The sequence below is a fragment of the Triturus cristatus genome, chromosome 6 (genome assembly GCF_964204655.1).
Source record: "Triturus cristatus chromosome 6, aTriCri1.1, whole genome shotgun sequence".
In the NCBI taxonomy this organism is placed as follows: Eukaryota; Metazoa; Chordata; class Amphibia; order Caudata; family Salamandridae; genus Triturus; species Triturus cristatus.
This window is the reverse complement of record NC_140589.1, coordinates 104,248,523-104,268,184: the sequence shown is the minus strand read 5'-3', so window position 1 is coordinate 104,268,184 and position 19,662 is coordinate 104,248,523. Positions and strand designations below refer to the sequence as shown.

The following is a 19,662-nucleotide window of genomic DNA, read 5'->3' as shown; positions in this document are numbered from 1 at the left end:
AATTACCTGTCCCTGTTCTTTGCGTTACGTGGGCATGACCACACGCAATATTAAGACACGCATCAATGAGCACAAGAGCACAATTAGACGGAATAAACAGGCTACTAAACTCACCAACCATTTCTTGTCACTCAGACATAAACCGGAAGATTTGAGATGGCTGGTGTTGGAACAACCCTATATTCCTAAACATGTTACGGACATTACAAAATTTCTGTTCAATAAAGAACAGAAATGGGTTTTCAAACTTAAAAGTGACACGTTGGGTCTGAATGACGACATTCCGTGGTCGTCACTTTAAACTCATAGATCACTTAACCTGCAGCCTATCTGTATCCTATCTTGATTCTTTCATCAATATCTCTTTGACCATATGCTGCAGCTCGTGTATATATATATTTATATATTTACATTTTGACTTGATCACGTGATTTATACGAGAGCAGTTAGATGAAGGATGCAGTACACCCTGACTGTTTATAAGATCATTATCTTGACAGCCGGCTCCTTCATATTTTTCCATACCCTTACTGTACCCCTCAAAAAATCGTTTTTTGAAAAATCGTTTTTAATTAAATTCGGTTTTCCTAATAGAATCGATTCCTAAAAATCGATTGGGCAATGCAGATTTGATCTCGCAATTAGTCCCTCTTAATTTCTGGTTATCGAGGACAGTGTGTAGATACTCCCCTGCATTCAAAACTACATTTCCCAGCTAACCTTGAACACACGTATTTTGGATCTTTGAACATTCCGTAGCCATTGACACGGAAGTTGTTTTCGCACACGTACGCGATATAACGATGCTTCTCCTGCCCGTTCGGCACCTCCCCTTCCAGCTCGGATGACAGAGCGGGGTACCGACGGACAGGTGGGTGTTTGCGTGTGTTCCTTGGCATACTATTACTGAAGTAGTGCGTTTTTCACTCTTCTGATTTACGCGCCCTTTCGCGTGCTCCTAAGTTATCGGTGGCAGCTCTGGTGCGCCTCACTGTGACCTGTGTGAAGTAGGATGGAGATTTTCCAATGTCGCCTTCTCCTTTAAAGGGTGATGAGGCGTTTCTATTTTCTATAGACTTCTAGGGGTTTCACCTCATATCTGTATGCACTAAGGACACGTCACTCTTTCTGTAAAGGCTAACATGTTGTTTTCAGTGCTTGTAGGATATTAACATTTACCCGTCCTATGGAAGCACGTGATATATTTGAATACATTTAGAATACAATACAAGAGGGAATTCCTTCTGGTACCCCCCGTTTTGGCTAATAGACCACGACCCTGCCATGTTTTTACACTTGCTCAGCTAAGCACTCCATTTGGTTATTTCTTTTATTCTCCGGGAACTAAACTGGTCCTGTCCATTGGGGAATATTATCTAAAATCTACCTTGAAATTTCCTTCTGTAGAGCGGTGCCTCAAAACCCTGAGCAGATGCCAGGCGAGGCGAGGTGCGCACCCACAATTTTCCGGGTAAGTGCACATACCGAGTATCGATTTTATTTCGGCCATGTAATACATCTATGAGTATTATAAAATTTATCATTTTTTCAGGATATGTTCTGTAATTACACTGACATTGTACAAGATTAAGTTGAGCTTTCTTTTTATCTAGGTTCCTCTGACCTGTAACTGTTCCATAGGGACACACAGAACCAATCAGGTTGTATTATATACCAACTTGGATAATAACCTTTTGCTTTTCTGATTTTTCATACACTTCTTTGCAGTAGCGTCAATATGGTCCTGATGAGAGCTTGGACTCTAAGGTCCAGAAGCCGAAACATGTAGACCGTCAATCTGACAGTTATTTGCTAAGCTGTCTTCGCACTGTTTTTAAAGTGACGTCAAGATAGCGCCAGAATAAAACTTATAGCATCTTAGTAGCCATTTTAATAGCACTTTTCTTTTTGTTGTTTATATTACTTTTTATGCACTGCAACCATCACCCTACCGTTTACATTCACGCCTGGGACAACTGGACAACCACCATTACCATCAGAGTGGTTGGTTCTCTTGGTACTGTCCTTAGTTCCCAGATGATGATAGCCACCTTTGGTGGGTGATGGGAACTATACCTTTTTGACATATCTTTTTGGTTTTTGTTGCCTCCACTTGTCTGTCCTGTCAGTGTTTTTCTATACAGAACATCAGACCCACAGTATTGATGTATAGTATATGTTGATTTGGGGATTTATACTGTAGCTGGTCTTTAAACATATCCCTTGGACCCTCCCCCACCCCTTTCCTTTTTGTGAGGAATTTTTTTTGTGATATAACTATTGGTACCACACATTTTTAGGGTGCTGTACGCGTGGTCACCATTGATACCTCCTTGAGGCTGTGAGCACCACCAAAAAAGTGTAAGTAGCTCAAATTTCGGTCCTGAAGAATTGCCAATTAATGAATTACCAGGCAAGAAACATGTTGACCCTTTTAGCACATTAACTCATACACTTAAAGGTGAGAATGAGCGTTTCACTTGGTTTTAATCAGGATAGTGACCACGCTTTATTAAAATAGATCTGAGTGGATCACCTATTCCTCTTTTATCTCACTCATTTCACACCTCACACGCACCTACACTAGTTAGTAGCAGGAACCCCTTACACACCTCACCCATCGGCATTGGAAAAAAAGATCTCCGTTAAGAAGGCCCCATTTGGGTGCCTGATCGGGCATTGCACCGCCGGCCCGATAAGGAGCAAGACACGATGATGAAGCAAGACACCCGCTTGTTGGGTGTGTGAGGGTCTCCTTTCCACAAGGAGTGATTTTCTCTCCTGCGTACTTCAACACCTTCACCTTGGCACCTTTTTGTTTTTCTACCACACCCTGCGACACCACTAGGAACTGCATACCTATTCTGTTTCACTATCCGTGTCCCGATGACGTCAATGCGTGCGTACGCATGTGTCGATCTGGTATCCCAGAGAAAGGTTGCACCGCTAACCTGCGCAATGTAAGGCAGGTATTGAAACTGATATAACTTTATTCAGTATGAGACGAATGTGAGACAAACGTGGTGCTTTTTACATAGTTTTAAAACCGGACAATTCTAGTGATGTTAAATTACTCTCAGAAATTTGTTTAGCCGAAGGGGAAGAGGGAAGAGAAGAGGGACCAACCAAGTCCATTGGGAACAGGAGGATACAGTGGGGAACAACACCCCCAGCAAGTCCAGGGATCAACAAGCCGGGACCAGCAACCAGAGAGTTTAATTACCAACCTATCTGGACTGATCCTTAACCCAATGGAAGTGAAAGTGCTCGAAAGAGGTCTCAGTAATGTACCCATGGCCCGATTGGATAAATTCCGGTTAAACTGTGAGCTCTCCGAGTTTTTTAGGAAGCTCCGACTAAGAGCCTATTTTGAGAAGCAAGGACCATCTGTTGACCCCAACCCTGGAGGAGAAACAGGCTTAAGATTAAAATCCACTTTCAACCCACCACCACACACAGTGCCTGTGGAAATACTGACCTTTGAACAGGCAGTATTTAATTACATTGGAATTTTGAAGAGATAGGGATGTTCAAGAACCTTAGCGCAGCTGAGTTCAATGCCCTACAATCCTTACAATCCAACACCACTATTGTGATAAAACCAGCGGATAAGGGCAGGGGTCTTCTCATACAGGATGTGGCGGATTATGACATTGAATGTAGACGCCTCCTCGATGACCGTAAGAACTATATCCCTCTCAATATTGACCCTTCCTCACAGCTGAGGGCTAAAAGTTCTGACTTGGTTGATGGTGCAGTATCAAATGGCATTTCTCTAAACACGGAGCTGAATTCTTGACGACAGGAGATAGGATTATCCCATACTTCTACACTTTACCAAAAATGCACAAAAATAGAACTCCTCCTCCAGAACGCCCTATCGTCTCGGGGATTGGGTCACTCTATGAGCCACGATCGCGTTTTTGCGATTTCTTTCTTAAACCCTTGATACAAAAAACATGTACTTACCTTAAGGACACCAAGAGCTTCCAATCACTCTTATATATTTATTTTATTTTATATATTTATTTATTTTATTTATAAAGCGCGAACTTGATCCTGAGGGATATCAGAGCGCTTTACAATTTGAGGGAAAGGAAGGTAACAGATCACAACAAGAATCAAATGGGTAATCTAATAGGCATTGAATCATATAGTGCACATATAACAGATCCATTATAAACCTGGGGTAATGAAGAATGGGCTAGTCGATGATACATAATGACATAAGGGGAGCAAATACATATAATGACATAAGGGGAGCAAATACAATAGTAATAAACAGGATCAATAACCAATACTGCAGTATTTCCGATGCGATTAGAGCTGATAATCGTCCATCATGTTAAGGTATGAACTTATTCATGAGGAATCTTTTTGCTTCCAGTTTGAAAGCAACCTAGGAAGAGATTCTACGAATTTCCGGTGGAAGAGAGTTCCAAATTTTTGGTGCAGAGCCAGCGAAGGCTCGTTGGCATGTTCTCTTTTTGCGGAAGATCTGAGGTTTCAAGAGGAGGGAGTTAGCACTCCTAGACGGTCTCCCCCCTCCGGATAGTTCTAGCTTTTGCGCAAGGTAGTTGGGGGTTTTGAAGTGGAGGGCTTTGTGGGATAGGCAGGCAATCTTCAATTGAATTCTAGCTTCATAGGGCAGCCAGTTTAGAGATTTTAAGACCAGGAAGATGTGTGCATTTCGCTTGGTGCCCATGATCAATCTGGCCGCCGCGTTCAGTGAAGCCTTTAGGGGGGCCAAAGTGTATTTCGGGAGGCCACATAGCGTAGCACTGCCATAGTCAAGCCTCGGCAAAACAAGCGGTTGGACCACTTGCTTGAAATCTGCTTGAGGTAGGAAAGGTTTGAGATTCCTGAGTGTGCTCAGAAGGTGGTTAGCTCCCTTGCACACGTTGCTAATATGGGTCTTCATATTCAGATGCTTGTCCAGGGTGATTCCTAGAGATTTAGCCGAGTCAATAATGCAGGGGGAGCAGTTGAAGGCGGTGAGTTGGTTCATCCAGAGGTGTATTTTAGGAGTATGTTTCGGGGGGGGAAATGAGGAGGCATTCTGTTTTGGAGGTGTTTAGCAGGAGGTGGTTCTCAGTTAACCAGTTTTGGGTAGTCAGTAGGGTGGAGTTGAGTGACGTGATGTCATCCGGGGAGGAGATTTTCAGATAGAGTTTGGTGTCGTCTGCATACATGTGGAAGCGAATGTCCAAAGATTTTAGAACATTAGCTAATGGTTCCATGAACAAATTGAATAGAATGGGAGATAATGAGGACCCTTGGGGGACCTCCATGGTGACTGGGGATGGCTGGCAGAGTGAGTGGTTAGCTTTAACTCTTTGGGACCTGTGCTGCAGGAAGGATGAGAACCAATGCAGCACCTGACTAGAGATGCCCATCCTATGCTCAAGAATGACTTACAAAATCTAACAGTGGATGAGGACTCTACGATACTGGTGTCACTAGACATCGAGAGCCTGTACACCAGTATCCCACAGGATGACACAATCAAGGTACTTGGTGAGGCTCTAGATAAAGCCACATGGGACTACAAGACCCCAAAAAAGTTCTTCATTAATTGTGCGACCTTGGCACTAAAAAAAAACTTCTTTAAGTACAAAGAGGACCTGTTCCTGCAAACAACAGGGACTTTGATGGGCAGCACCTTTGCCCCAAGCGTAGCAGGCCTCTATGTACATGATTTTGAACACAAATATATTTGAAGGGCATGATTAGAGGCCTGCCTGAGGCCACCAGGAGTAAGTGGGACATGCCTGTTATTTGCCTACATGGAGGTATCACAGAACGGAGTTGGCTTGAGCCCCGTTGAACTGCTGCATGGGCACCCTGTTAGAGGACATATGAATTTGGTGAAAGAAGGGTGGGAGTAGGCACCCAGGAGGATTCCCCAGGATGTAATGAGCTTGTGGTACTGTGAAAATCAGAACCGTGTAAGTGGCATGGTCCCACCATGCCAAGTTTGGTATCAGCGAACCGCAAATGAGCAACGCGGTATGTATGAGTGTTTTCATCATGTTTCGCTGATGAATTCACTGTGTATACGATACTATCCATGGGTTCCATTTTACAGTAGTAGCCATTTTGTGGTTGCCCTCACATAGACTGCGCACTAAGGCCATGCCTAGGCTTAAAGGACACGTACACCTTCTGTGACTTCTCTCTGACCTGTGCAAGCCGACTCCGCTGCCCGAGGTCAATCCTGTCCGGCCGGTTCCTTTCTCGCGGCCTAATGTGATTAGCATCAGGGCTCGACCCATCATAAGGCCCCTGTTCGCACACGATCCCTGACTAAGCTGTTTTCGCACCTGACTCCGTTTCCTACTTTATGGCCTGTTTTACGAGCAGGAGGTGCCCGTTTTATTGGGGTCTGCTGTTATCTGATGAGAGTTCTGAGCCTCGCTGGGTACAATGACTGCATGTTTAATGAACTGAAATGTGGGATTGTCATTATGTCTCTGCCGTTCCTTTGAAACTAAAATATGTGAATGACCACTTGTAAAACAGGGGCGGTATTGCCCCCAAAGCGTAATTCTGTGTATATAAGTAAAGACTGGTTTTTGGTTCAGGAGCAGCCTCCTGAGAACATACATCGTGTTGTACTTCTCGGATATCTGTGATTGGTCTGCAGCCAATAAAGACGTTCTTTGAATTCACCGAGAAGACTCTGTGTTTCTGTGGGTCTGAAACAGGAAGAATCCGAAGTCTTAGGGTGTGTTCCCCTGCACCGCTGGGTTCTAAAAACCCGGTACTTCAGTTGGCGCCCAACTCGGGGCGATTTCAGTGGTACCGGTCCAAGCCAGAGGTTCGTGAGGAGCTTTGTGAGGAAATTCTGGAGGAAGGCCGCCACTTCATCGACCCCTGCATGTCGACGTGGTCCGAAAGTCTTTTCTGCGAGGTTCTCCACGTCCCGACGGCTACGAAGGACTGCTGCCCTGATTAATCGCCCTGTTTTGGACCCTTGACGATTTGGTAGAGCGAAACAATTGAGAGAGTCTTCTGGTGAAGTCATCGATACCTCAGTTAAGTGTAAGTGGAGCGTCTCCCAGTTTGTTTGGTATCCTTCGGGATTTTGGTATCCTTCGGGATCGCTTTGATTTGGGTCTTGCAAGTGCCAAAGCCAGAGGACTTGTGTATTCACGAGACTATCATATTCGATAATCCTTTGAAGTTTGAAACTAGACTAGTGAGCAAAGATGCCTGATTCTAGTATATTTAGAAATTTGTTTTGTTTTGGTTGTACAAGGGACTCCCGATTGGAGGATTCGTGTCCGGTTCCCCCAATTGGAACTCCAACTTATGAGCTTTATGTAAAACATGGCGTGGGTCCCATTACGTATAATGAGGTATGGGTCCGATACACCAGAAAGGATGGTGTTTTAAAATGGCCCCAAAATGGTAGTTTCGACACAGAGATCCTAGATAACGTAGAAGTTACATTGTTCAAGAAGAAAGCCCGGCCGGCGATGTTTGATTCCTTCCGCCTATGGCGAAAGGAAGCCAAACAAAAAGAAATTAAATTAGCAAAGAAACATAAAAGAGAGAGAGGTATGTCTATCATGCAAGCAGCTTTGCAGTTCAAGGATAATGAAGAGGACCGAATGGATGAGCAGTTGCATAGGCAACGCAAACTAGTCATTGATAAATGCTATCCAGTTTTGCCACCCCTTCAACAAGATGAGTCAAAAGAGAAAGAGAAAGATTCCCTAATGTCCCATTTACTAAGTTCGCCGCCCCCTTATGCGCAAAATGCTACAGCGCCTCCACAGCCCGTAAATGTGCGGCCTCCAGCTAATGCGCAGCAAGCTTTCCCGCAGCCGCCAGCTCCTCCTCAGCCGGCTCCTGCCCCGGTAGCACAGCTTTCCCAAGGACCGCCGATTTTGCTACCTACCACTTCTGCGCCCCTTGCGACTTTCCCTTGCACATTAGCTGCCTCTCTTGGTGCCCTACCTACTGCTACCCCTGTATCTGTATCTGCACCCGTTTTCCTTCCCTCTGTTTTTCCCCCGGTTCTTGCCTCGACTTCTCCTTCTGCACGACAGCAAATAGCTAGTGCAGTCACTAGTCTTATATCACCCCTCTTTGGGTCGTCTACTACGACCCCTGGTCCACAACGTAAGCAGTTACGTAGTCAAATACCTGGTTCTAGAGAGAAAGAAGAACTGGACCGCATGGCACGTAGATGGATTGTTCATCCTTCTAGATATGATGTAGAATCTGTTGTTAATGTTTTTCATCAGTGGGAAGCGCCACAACAGCGGTACGTTTTTGAGAAAATGTGTGAAATTCTATGTGAGGAATTGGAAGATAATGATGTAGACTCCAGCCCGCAAGAGTTGTGTCAAGTACGATTTGAATTTGGAAAAGGTACGATTGTGGGTTCTGATGTTGGGAAGGCAGTTGCGACACTGCTGTCTTTCAGGAATGGGGATTGTCAGCAGTCGTTGTTTGGACAGGAATTCCCCGAAAAGAAACAAGTAAAAGCGCGACAATATCCGATGCGTGAGGTTCCTCCAGTTTGGAGACCGCTAATCCACCTGTTTTGGCACATTTTCAGCGTGTTTGGGTACATGTTCCCTGGAAACGATCTGAAGTTTTAGCCCTTAAGCAGACATTGCCTGACCCCCGTAAGAACCCTGCAGGATATTATAAGGAGTTATCGCAGACTGCAGAATCATGTGTCATGAACCTGGCAGACATAGATATGTTGTTCGGGAATGTTGTTCCCCAGCCTTTGTGGGGATTGATTCGTAATGCAGATCATACTGCAGAGTTAGGTGACACATGGGCTAATATCATTAATGCAGACAATGGGCAGGTCGGTGGTGCCAAGCCTGATCCCGTGGTAGCAGAACTCCCTGGTAGAATAATTAATTACATGAAAACTTTAATGCCCGCAATACGTGTAAATTGGGATAAATTATCCGCGTGCAAACAGAAGAAAGATGAAACAGTGTTCGATTTCTTCACTAGGTTTGAAGAAACATTTATCGACCACAGTGGTCAGGACATGAGTACAGAAGGGGTGGCGTGTTTACTCAGCCCTGACAATACCTGTAAGGGGAGCCGTTGGTGTCCTGGTGTCTTCTGGCTTCTTCACGCACCGCTGGTGCTTTGCTGGTGCGTTTTCCCCGCCGCCGCCGCCGCCAGACCTCTTCACGGCCCGGCGAGGGAAGACTACTGCTCCCAGGCGCCCTAGCGCTACAGACGTCACAGAAGCGCCCGGAGGCGTTTAAAAGACGGTCGCTTCCTCCGCGTCGCGGGATCGCGCGCGGGTCGGCGCCGGGAGAAGCCCGGGACAAGGGCGGGACCGTCTGTGGCCGTCCGGGGCAGGAGGAGGCAGGGCAGGGCCACGGACTTTCGATCAACATCGGACTTGTAAGTGATCAGTTCCACGCATATACCTGTCTCTCTGTCTATTGCATTTGTCACCATTGGTCATCATGATGTCGAAGTCTAAGTCGTCCAATAAACCTGGCATAGGAGAAAAGAGGACTATGGACAACTACCTGGTAAAAGTTGTAAATAAGATCAACAAAGATCGGAGACTCTCATTGGGTAGATCGAGCCTTGAAGTATCCCCAGTGGACACATTAGCACCTAATACAGAAACATCTTTTTTGGAAAGTTGCAGGGCTAATACTGACACTGACACTGTAGATGTGATTGTCGATGTACCCCTTGATGTGGTTAATGTGGTTAATGTTGAAAGCATCGATGAACCTATTTTCCTAAATGACTCATCCCCCCCATCCCCCCCACAGATCATAGCATCCTGTTCAAAAACCACCCCAACTTCTTCTCCTATGCAGAGGAAAGTGCGGGCGTGCAGGAAAGCACCTGTGAAGAGGGTGGTGTCTCACAAGCCTAAAAAGCAGGGTACATCTCAATCAAGTAAGGGGGTCACATCAGATTCTGTAAAAGAAACATTGGGGATTAATGAGAAAGCTGAGGGGGTCTTCCTTCATACAGCCTCAATAGGACATTTGGTTTCAATCATTGAGTCCAAACTGGAGGCTTTAATTAGCCCCTTGCTGGCGAAGTTAAATTCAGTCTCTGCAGAAGTAGACAGTTTAAAGGGTCTCTTGGATTCTTATGAAAATCGACTTTCCCTTTTGATAACCCCCAAATCGGCCGTTCCGGCCTCCATGTTTCATAATCCAACAGATGGTGCCTTGGGACCCACGTTGTATCCGTCTGGTATTTGCAGTAAGGGAGCTTTTATGACTCCGGGGGATAGTAGCCAGTTAAGTCGGCCTGTAAATGCGTCATCCACTGTGATACCAGTACTTCCTTCTTCTTCTTTAGTCACTTCATCAGGCAAATCATCCTCTGCATGTACACGCCCACAGAATGTTCAGAAGCCTGTAGCTGAGGGAGATGCTGGGCTTCTTAATCACAAGAGAAACCATATTGTTAACCTCCCACCACAGTGTGCACCTTACGCAGTGGTATTGATTAATGTTCCTGAGGTTGACTCTAGTATGCTTAATTCCAGGCAGGAAACTCATGACTCTTTAAAAAATAAGTCACTTGCCTGGCTCAACAAAAACTGTGGTTTTCCGCTGGCATTTTCTAACGATATTTTGTCTACCCGCAGAGTTGGCTGGATAGGGGAAGGTAGGAAAACTACCAGAGGGGACTGTATCATAGTTAATTTTAAATACCCACAGCATGTGGCAACCGTCCTCCTAAGAGCCGCCTCCTTACCCAACCAAGTTAATTCAGTCTCTGCCAGACCTCTGGGTTATTTTTGTAGTTATTTGAATTGCTCGCAACTACCACGGCCCCAACAGGATGAGCATTATGAATCTGGTTTAACTAGGGGGGGGGCTGGTTACCCTCCTAACTTGCCACTGAGAGCCCCGATATATTGTAATGGAGGGGATATACATGGAAATGAGCCATCTAGTAGGCAGAGGGATTATTATACCCTCCCCCTTTTTAACCGATATTCTGCTCTGTCCTCATTGGAGGAAAACGACTGACTGCTTGATAATACTAAGAAGTTGAACGATAAACAAGCTATTTGTGACCTGTCTAATATAGTAGCGACTTTCCTTTCGCCCTCTCTACCTGAATCTAATAAAGTGGATGCTGTTCTGGTGAGCACAGGCATTAAACGGACCAAGACTATAACCTTGCCCTCCATCGCAGACTCCCTTTTAAACGTAGAACGAGTAAACGATTGTATAGTGGCAACCTGTGATTCTAATACAGGTTACCGCGTTGTTACGTGGAATATTGCAGGTTTGAAAAGGAAATTAGATACCCCTCTCTGGAGGGATTTTATCAACATAGGGTATGACATAATATGTCTTCAGGAAACTTGGTGCGAGGAACCTATTTTTATTGAAGGATATTCAGCACACAGTTTGAGTGCAGTGAGTTCGATCGCTGGAAGAGCCAAAGGTGGTCTCTTGCTTTTAGTATCAACTAAATTAAACTCCTGCAAAATTAAAAGTTGTGTTTCAGTGGATGTCCATTCTCAGGTATTATGTCTAGAGTTTGATAAAGGGAAAGATTTGTTGCTGATAAATTTTTATAATAATGTATTCACTGCTGACAGAGGTAAAATTCTGATTCAGCTAGAAAAAGAAATTGTGAGGACACAGGCAGTTTCAGGCCATCAGTCAATCGTCCTTTGGGTGGGTGACTTTAATATAAGTCCTTGTCCTTTTGCCACGAGCAACTTATGTGGATTAAGAAGGGAATGTGGTAACACGGAGGAAAACGATTGTTTACACTTCCCACATTGTGCGTATGGTACCGCCTTAAATATGATGCTAGCTAAGTTTGACTTAGATATGTTAAGCTGTACGAAAAACAGTACTAATGAAAACTGTCCAACTTTTACTGGAAGAGGAGCTAACTCATATATCGACCACATACTACTGTCTAACGATTGTGCATTCTCCAACTTGTGTGTCAATGAGCAAACTTTAAGTGATCACAACAGTATCTCGTTATCACTGCATAGTTGGGGTCACAAAAATATTGATGTCAATAACTGTATTAATAATATTGAGGCAGTAAGACCTAATGGGTTTAGGATTAAATGGACAAAGGTTGTCCCTCATGAATTGTTGGAGGAGGTTTTAAGAAAATGCAACATGGAAGTAAATTATTGTATTGGCGATGAGGTACACTCGCATGTTGTACTCGACCACCTATGTACAATTAATGAAACAATTGACAATCTACTTACAAAACCACATAAGGGGAAAAAAGAAATCAACACTGGTTGGTTTGACACAAGCTGTACTCAGGCTCTCCATGCTTTAAAACAAGCGCTGAGCTCCAAACCTCGAAACTGTACAATAATTAAAAATTGTCGTGTTGTTTATAAAACATCACTTATTAAGAGGAAAAAAGATCTCCAAGAGGAGGCCTGGAACAATCTCAGCTTTGCGGCCGAAATAAATGATAGTAAACTATATTGGCATACTATAAACAGCCCTTTTTTAAAAAATGATACAGTGCCTGAAATAACTTCTCACGTTGATTGCAAATCATGGATGCATCACTTTTTAAATATTTTTAACCCGGATAGGTTAATTTTAGATTCCCATCAGGATAATGAGTTTACCTGGCCAAGATTGCCCCTGGCTATTAGCCTGGACGAGGTCTATGAGGGTCTAAGTAACAGCAAAGGCGGCAAGGCGCCTGGCCCGGATGGGGTCCCGCTGGATTTATATAAATCCGAGTTACATCTGTGGGCCCCCATTCTGACCAGGCTATTTAACGCAGCAGTGGAGGGACAGATGCCAATTTCCTGGGGCCAGTCTATAATCATTCCCCTTTTTAAGAAGGGCTCCAGGTCTGAGGCAAGTAATTATCGTCCCATTTCCCTATTAGACGCATCTATAAAAATTATGAGCAGAATAATTTTAAATAGACTTGAGGCTTGGGCCAAGGACAATTCGATAATTTCAAAGGCACAATACGGATTCAGGAAAGGTCTGGGGACTTTGGAGCAGTGCGTTAATTTAGACCTCCTTATACATAAATATACTGTTGCTAAGGAAAGTAATCTGTTCCTCTGTTTCGCAGACCTTAGCAGCGCCTTTGATCTTGTAGATCACAATATTTTATGGGACACCCTGTTAGATCTGGGTGCCCCCAAAGAGTGCGTATACTTTCTGGCCCGGTTATACTCCGGACTTTCATGTAAGGTACGTTATGGTCCTATGGGAGAATGCACACCCTTTTTTAAAGTTGTAAGAGGAATTCGCCAGGGGTGCGTCTTGGCTCCTTTTTTACTTTCACTATTTATAAATGAAATTGATTTGATTTTAAGTAAATTGCCCTCAGACGCCCCTGTGATAGATGGAAGCGTTATTCCTATTTTACTATACGCAGATGATGCGGTTCTTTTATCACGAACACAGAATGGCCTACAACGCCTAATAGATAGATTTGTGTTATTTACCAAAGATAGGAAACTGATAATCAATAAGACTAAGACTTTTGTTATGACCTGTGGAAAGAGGATGAAATCTAACTCTTCCTTCTTTATTGATAAAGTTAAGATACAATCGGTCAACAGTTTCTGTTATTTGGGGATAACATTTTCTAGGGATGGGAAATGGACTAAAGAGGATGAGAATGTGAGGTTAAAGATGAATAGAAATACCAGTAGTATTTTTAGATTCGCGTCCAAATTAGGGCAAAGGAGAATGAAAGATATGTTGGCTATTTACAAAGCTAGGTGTATTTCATCCGCCTTATATGGGGCTGGAGTATGGGGACACCATCCTGTTAATAGCTTACAGAATGATGAAAATAAGTTTTTGAAGAAACTGCTATGTGCCCCCTCCTCAGTTCCCAATATTTTAACTCATATGGAAGCCGGTATCGATTTTATCATGGACCTAGCTGCACTACGCCCTTTGTTACTTTGGCGCTCCATCTGGTCCAAAACTGAGACAGTATTTACACAAACAATCATTAAGGATTGTTTGAACCTTGATAACTCGTCTCGTATACCATGGCTGAGCTATATTTACTACTGGTTTAATTTTCTGTTTGATTGTAATATTCGTCTGAACCCTGAAGCAGCTGCACTGATACCAAAGAAAAATATAAAATTGAGGTTTCTAGCACATAAGAATGCGGCTAGAGAGAATCAGTCCAGTAACTTAATAACTGTTGCTTCTTACCTTGATCTGAATTTAAGGAGAGGTTTCCAGACATATCTTGCGATTGTGACTCATAACTCCCACAGATTCGTCCTAACCCGCCTAAGGCTAGGGATTGTGCATCATTTAGTCTCATTCCCGGATATGAAAATGAAATCTAGCATACCGTGTCCTTGTGATAATATTTCAAAACAAAGCTGCTGTCACTTTTTATTGTTTTGTAAATTTTATTGTCATTTTAGGAAATTTTATCTAAAACCTATCCTTTTAAAACATAAGATACGTTCTACTAAATCAGCAATGAAGTTTTTAACAACTCTGGAAAGTCCTGATACCTGTTTCTTTGTGGCATCCTATGTGCTAAAATGCATGAATATAAGGAAGTCCATAGTCTGTGTTGATTAGTTATATTTTGTTATATACTTTGCACATTTAGGTAGCGCTCAGACTTTTATATGCACTTTGTAGTTTGAGTGAATTCTGGATGAATAATGTATTATTGGTTTTAATTTATACTTAGCACCTTTTGTACATCTGCACATATCAGACACTTTACATGGAACGTGCACTTTGTTAAAAATATAATGTAGATGCTCTGTTGGTAAACTAAGTTTAATTCTGAATTACTCAAGGAAGCACTATGCACTTTAACAATGCTTTTACATATTGTCTTCTGTCATGTTCAGTGTACAAGATATTTTTGGTCGCTATGTATTTTATGTGTGTTGTTCTGCTTATATGGTTGTATTTTTACATACCGAATAAAGCTTTTGAACTTGAGTACAGAAGGTGGCCAACGGTTATTTGTTGATAAATTTGTGCATAATTTACTTCCAGAGTTGTGTAAGAAATTAAAAGATTCAGAGAGTTCTTGGGCCGTTTCCTCTTCAGCACAAATACTGGCTACTGCACAGTATTATGAAAATAGGGATAAAGATGAGAAGGCTAGAACAGACAAGAAAACGAAAGAGTTGAAAACGAAGGTTCTTTTATAGCAGGCTTATCCGCCACGTGCAGGTCAGAATGATTATAGGCAAACCCAAGGTATCTATCAGCAACCCCAACAGTTTCAGAATAATCAGCAAATGTATGGGTATTATCAACCGCGTGTCCCTATCGGCCCCGATCAATGTTCGTATTGCAAGGAGGAGGGTCACTTTAAAAATAATTGTCTCAGATTGTTGCAACGCACAAATAATACTTATGGCGCAAGAGGTAGAGGTGGCCAGCAAGCCCCAAGAGGTAGAGGGCGTGGGTATGTTCCCCAGAACGCGCGATCTCTTCCGCCTCAAAATACGATGAATAGTTTTGATTAGCAAGCCAATGCGACCGGCAAGACAGCACAGTACTATAATAATGACTACTATACAGAAGATGATGATACGAAAGGGAATGATTACTAGGACAGCCGTAGACAGAGAGAGGGAGTTGTTTTAGTGCCAGTAGACCAGAGCGGGCCGTATGTTAAGGTGACTACAGCGGGTATAACAGAGCCCTTTCAACTGGACACTGGTGCTGCAAAGAGCTCTATTATGCGCTCCAAACTCCCTGGCGCGCCTTTGTCTGTCGAAGTGAATGTTTCCGTAGGTTTTTCTGGCGCCCCGGTTAGGAACCCGATCTCAAGTCCTATGGCCCTTTCTGTTGGACCTTGTAAGCTGAAAGCACCCTTCATCCTAACGACAGGATGTAATGAAAACTTGTTAGGATTAGACCTGTTGAAGAGATTACATGCGACATTATATTGTTCTCCCTTGGGAGTACAACTTACGCTGGGTAAGGAAGTGATTTCTCCCATGTATTTGTCAAAAACTGAACTACCAGCTGAATTATCGTCTCTTCCTGATGCCCTTTGGGCCACTGGCCCTAATAATGTGGGCCTTTTGGAAATACCGCCTTATGTTGTCACTTTAAAAGCCAATGTTAAATTGCCCTGCATTCCCCAGTGCAAGATCTCTAAGGAAGGTGAAAAAGCGTTGTTAGCAATTATCTATGATTTAATTGAGAAGGATGTAATTGAAGAGACGAGAGGCAACGTTTGCAACAGCCCGGTTCTGCCTGTTTTGAAACGTACTGACCCTTTGCAGCCACCTGTTTACAGATTTGTGATCGATCTTAGAGAGGTCAATAAGGTTGTTGTGCCGCAGTTTCCAGTGGTCCCTGATATAACCGCCTTGTTGACTATGATCCCAGCTTCCGCTGCTTGGTTCTCAGTAATTGATTTAAAGAATGCTTTCTTTAGTATCCCGATTGCAGAGGAGAGCAGAGATATTTTTGGCTTTTGTTTAGGAGGTCGAAGCTTCCGTTTTAAACGTGCTCCACAGGGCTACTGTGAAAGCCCATCAATATACAGTCAAGCTTTAAAAGCACAGCTTGATGCCCTTGTTTTACCTGAAGGTGCTACCCTTATCCAGTATGTTGACGATTTACTAATCGCCGCAGATACTGAGGAAATTTGTAAACGAGCTACATCATCAGTGTTGCGACATTTGTCTACCTTCCATCACAAAGTGTCTCTCTCTAAGCTGCAATATTGTCGACAAGAGGTGACCTATTTAGGTCATCTCTTCTCGAAGGAGGGAAGGAAGCTGACCCCAGAAAGAATCCAAGCCATTTCACACTTAAGCGTGCCAAAGACAAAGAGAGAAGTGCGTGCTTTCTTGGGCATCACTTCATATTGTAGGCACTGGATCCCGAGTTTTTCTTTATTGGCGAAACCATTGCTAGCATTAACATATAAAGACATACCAAATCCTGTCCCATGGTCTGAAGAGTGTCAGAAAAGTTTTGTGGAATTACGAGAGGCATTATGTTCAGCTCCTGTGTTGGGTACCCCCGACTATAGTAAGCCTTTTACCCTGTATGTTTATGAAAGGGACGGTTGTGCATTGTCAGTACTGACACAGCCTTTTGGAGACAGACCGCGCCCATGCACGTATTTTTCATCAACTTTGGAGCCTGTAGCGAGGGCATTGCCAAGTTGTTTAAGAGCTACAGCGGCAGCAGCTGCGTCTATTCGACAGTCTGCTGGACTAGTGATGAATAACACATTGGTTGTAATGGTTCCTCATGCAGTGGACACATTGTTAAATAGGACCAAGAAACAGCATTTAACTAATGCTCGATTGTCAAGCTACGAGTTGACGCTGCTAGCGAGTCATGTGCACATAAAGAGGTGCAATACGTTGAATCCAGCCACATTACTGCCAATCTCAGCAGACACAGATAAGGTTGAACAACATGATTGCCTGTTCAGAACAGAAGAAGAAACCAAAGGGAGAGTGGATCTTAAAGATACTCCCCTGGTTGAATGTGATGGTACCTTGTGGGTAGATGGTTCATGCTTCAAGCTTCCGAATGGTGATACGACTGCTGCGTATGCTGTCACGACTCTGCACACGATTGTTGAAACTGCACGCATACCACATAATTCAGCCCAAGCAGCAGAATTAATTGCACTCACTTGAGCGTGCGTGTTGTCAAAAGGAATGAAAGTGAACATATATACGGACAGTCAGTACGCTTTCGGTGTGGCCCATAGTTTTGGGCGTTTGTGGAAAGAACGTGGGTTCCTGACTTCGCATGGAGCTAAGATTCAGAATGGTGAGTTAGTAAATGCTCTCCTTGAGTCACTGACCTTGCCATTACAAGTTGCGATTGTGAAATGCAGCGCACACAAGAAAGTTACCGATGATGTTGGGCGTGGTAATGCGTTTGCTGACGAGACCGCGAAAGAAACAGCAAAAGATGTGACAACCCGAATGTATGTTGCAGGCCCTGCAAGATGGGCTGGTGATGTTGGAATGTGTGAAGACACGATAGAGAGTGTGAAGTCTCTTCAAGCTGAAGCCACAGAGAAAGAATTAAATATGTGGAAGGAGAGTAAGGGTAAATTAGATGAAAACGGTTGTTGGATTGATTTGTCAGAACACCGGCGATGGTTGTTACCTGATGCGTATGTGCTTCCAGTGGTCACGATGGCGCATGGAATGGCACATATCAGTGTGAAAGGGATTTGTAAGTTGTTGGCTCCAGCATGGCAGAATGCTGGAATCCCTAAATGTGCAGAGAATGTAGTCAAAAATTGCATGGTATGTCTGAAATACAATGCTGGTAGGGGAACCCCAACTCCACCTGGTCATTTTGCGCCTCCATCATATCCTTTTGAAGTTCTGCAACTAGACTTCATCCACATGGAAAGATGCAACAATTTGAAATATGTACTGGTTGTTGTTTGTGCCTTTTCAAAATGGATAGAGGCATATCCCCTAAAAGACAATACTGCCTTATCCGCAGCTAAAGCCCTAGTTAAAGAATTTTTTCCTAGGTTCGGAATGCCAAGAATGGTATGGAGTGATAACGGGAGTGAATTTGTAGGCCAAGTGATGAAGAATGTGTGTGTGGGACTAGGGATTAAACAGAAGTTCCACGCTGCAAATCACCCCCAATCAGCTGGACTAGTAGAGTGCTACAATGGCACCTTGAAACTTAAGTTGGCCAAAATTCAGGCGAGCTCCGGTCTTAAATGGCCTGACGCTCTGCCCTTAGCACTCCTGTCAACAAGAATGACTGTACATTCGCGAGTGGGACTTAGTCCATATGAGATAGTGTTTGGCCGTCCGGCCAACGTATGGGGAGTGCCAAGGCCGACAAAGTTCAGTGAAATCGAATATCCAGTACTGCTTGATTATCTGTATGAATTGACGGCTAAATTGTGTGTCTTACACCAACAGGTTCACGATACTCTGCCACAGGCCTCTGAAGCTCCAGGACACCCTATTAATCCTGGAGCGTGGGTGCTAGTTAAAAATTTTCAGCGTGGAAAGAATGATGAGCCCCGTTGGATCGGCCCCTACCTAGTGCTGCTATCGACAAGATCAGCGGTTCGAGTGAAAGGGAAAAAGAATTGGATTCACGGCATACACTGCAAAAGGATGCCTTTACCCCTACCGTATGACCGGTGGGTCAAGGAGGGGATCGCTGACTCCGAGGCTGAGACTGTGCCTCGTTTTGTGCCTTTTAGCGATGCACGTGTAAAGGGGACAAATACAGAGCGAGAAAGTGACGACATTCTGCAGGAAGCTATATCGCCATCAATTCGATTGGATACCACAGAGCCTGAACTCTTGTTCCAAGACCAGACAGTGCCTGGCGGAAATAGGTATAATTTAAGGCCAAGAACTATGGACAAATAAAAATTCTTTCCCTTTGATATTTTCAAAAGTGCAGCTCTCTCATCTGAGAAACTTTTTGACTTTTTGTTTTTCGAACCACCATCCGGGTTCAGCTGCAGGGTCGCGGTGCCAAGACTTTGGGGTACAAGCCGAAGACGTTAGGTCAATGGTTCTGGTTGGTCTAGGGCGTTCCCTGGGCTGACAGGTGTACTCCTTAGCAGAAGATACTCAACCGCCACGATTAGAGGATGGAGTTTTTCAGGATGAAGAAGCTCACTGAGGAAATTAATTTCAAGAGCAGAATATGTAAAGTAATGAATAGCAAATGTTTTGTA

The 19,662-nt window shown here is 43.8% G+C and overlaps 1 long non-coding RNA gene across 1 annotated transcript in view; it reads left to right on the top strand.

Moving 5' to 3' along the window:
* The window catches only part of LOC146816447 (uncharacterized), a 297,753-nt gene extending 278,812 nt beyond the window's left edge, over positions 1-18,941 (top strand). The window contains exon 3 of the long non-coding RNA XR_014962906.1: positions 18,887-18,941. This is a non-coding gene — a long non-coding RNA (uncharacterized LOC146816447). The remainder of the gene's footprint in view (positions 1-18,886) is intronic.
* Positions 18,942-19,662: the final 721 nt, after the last annotated feature.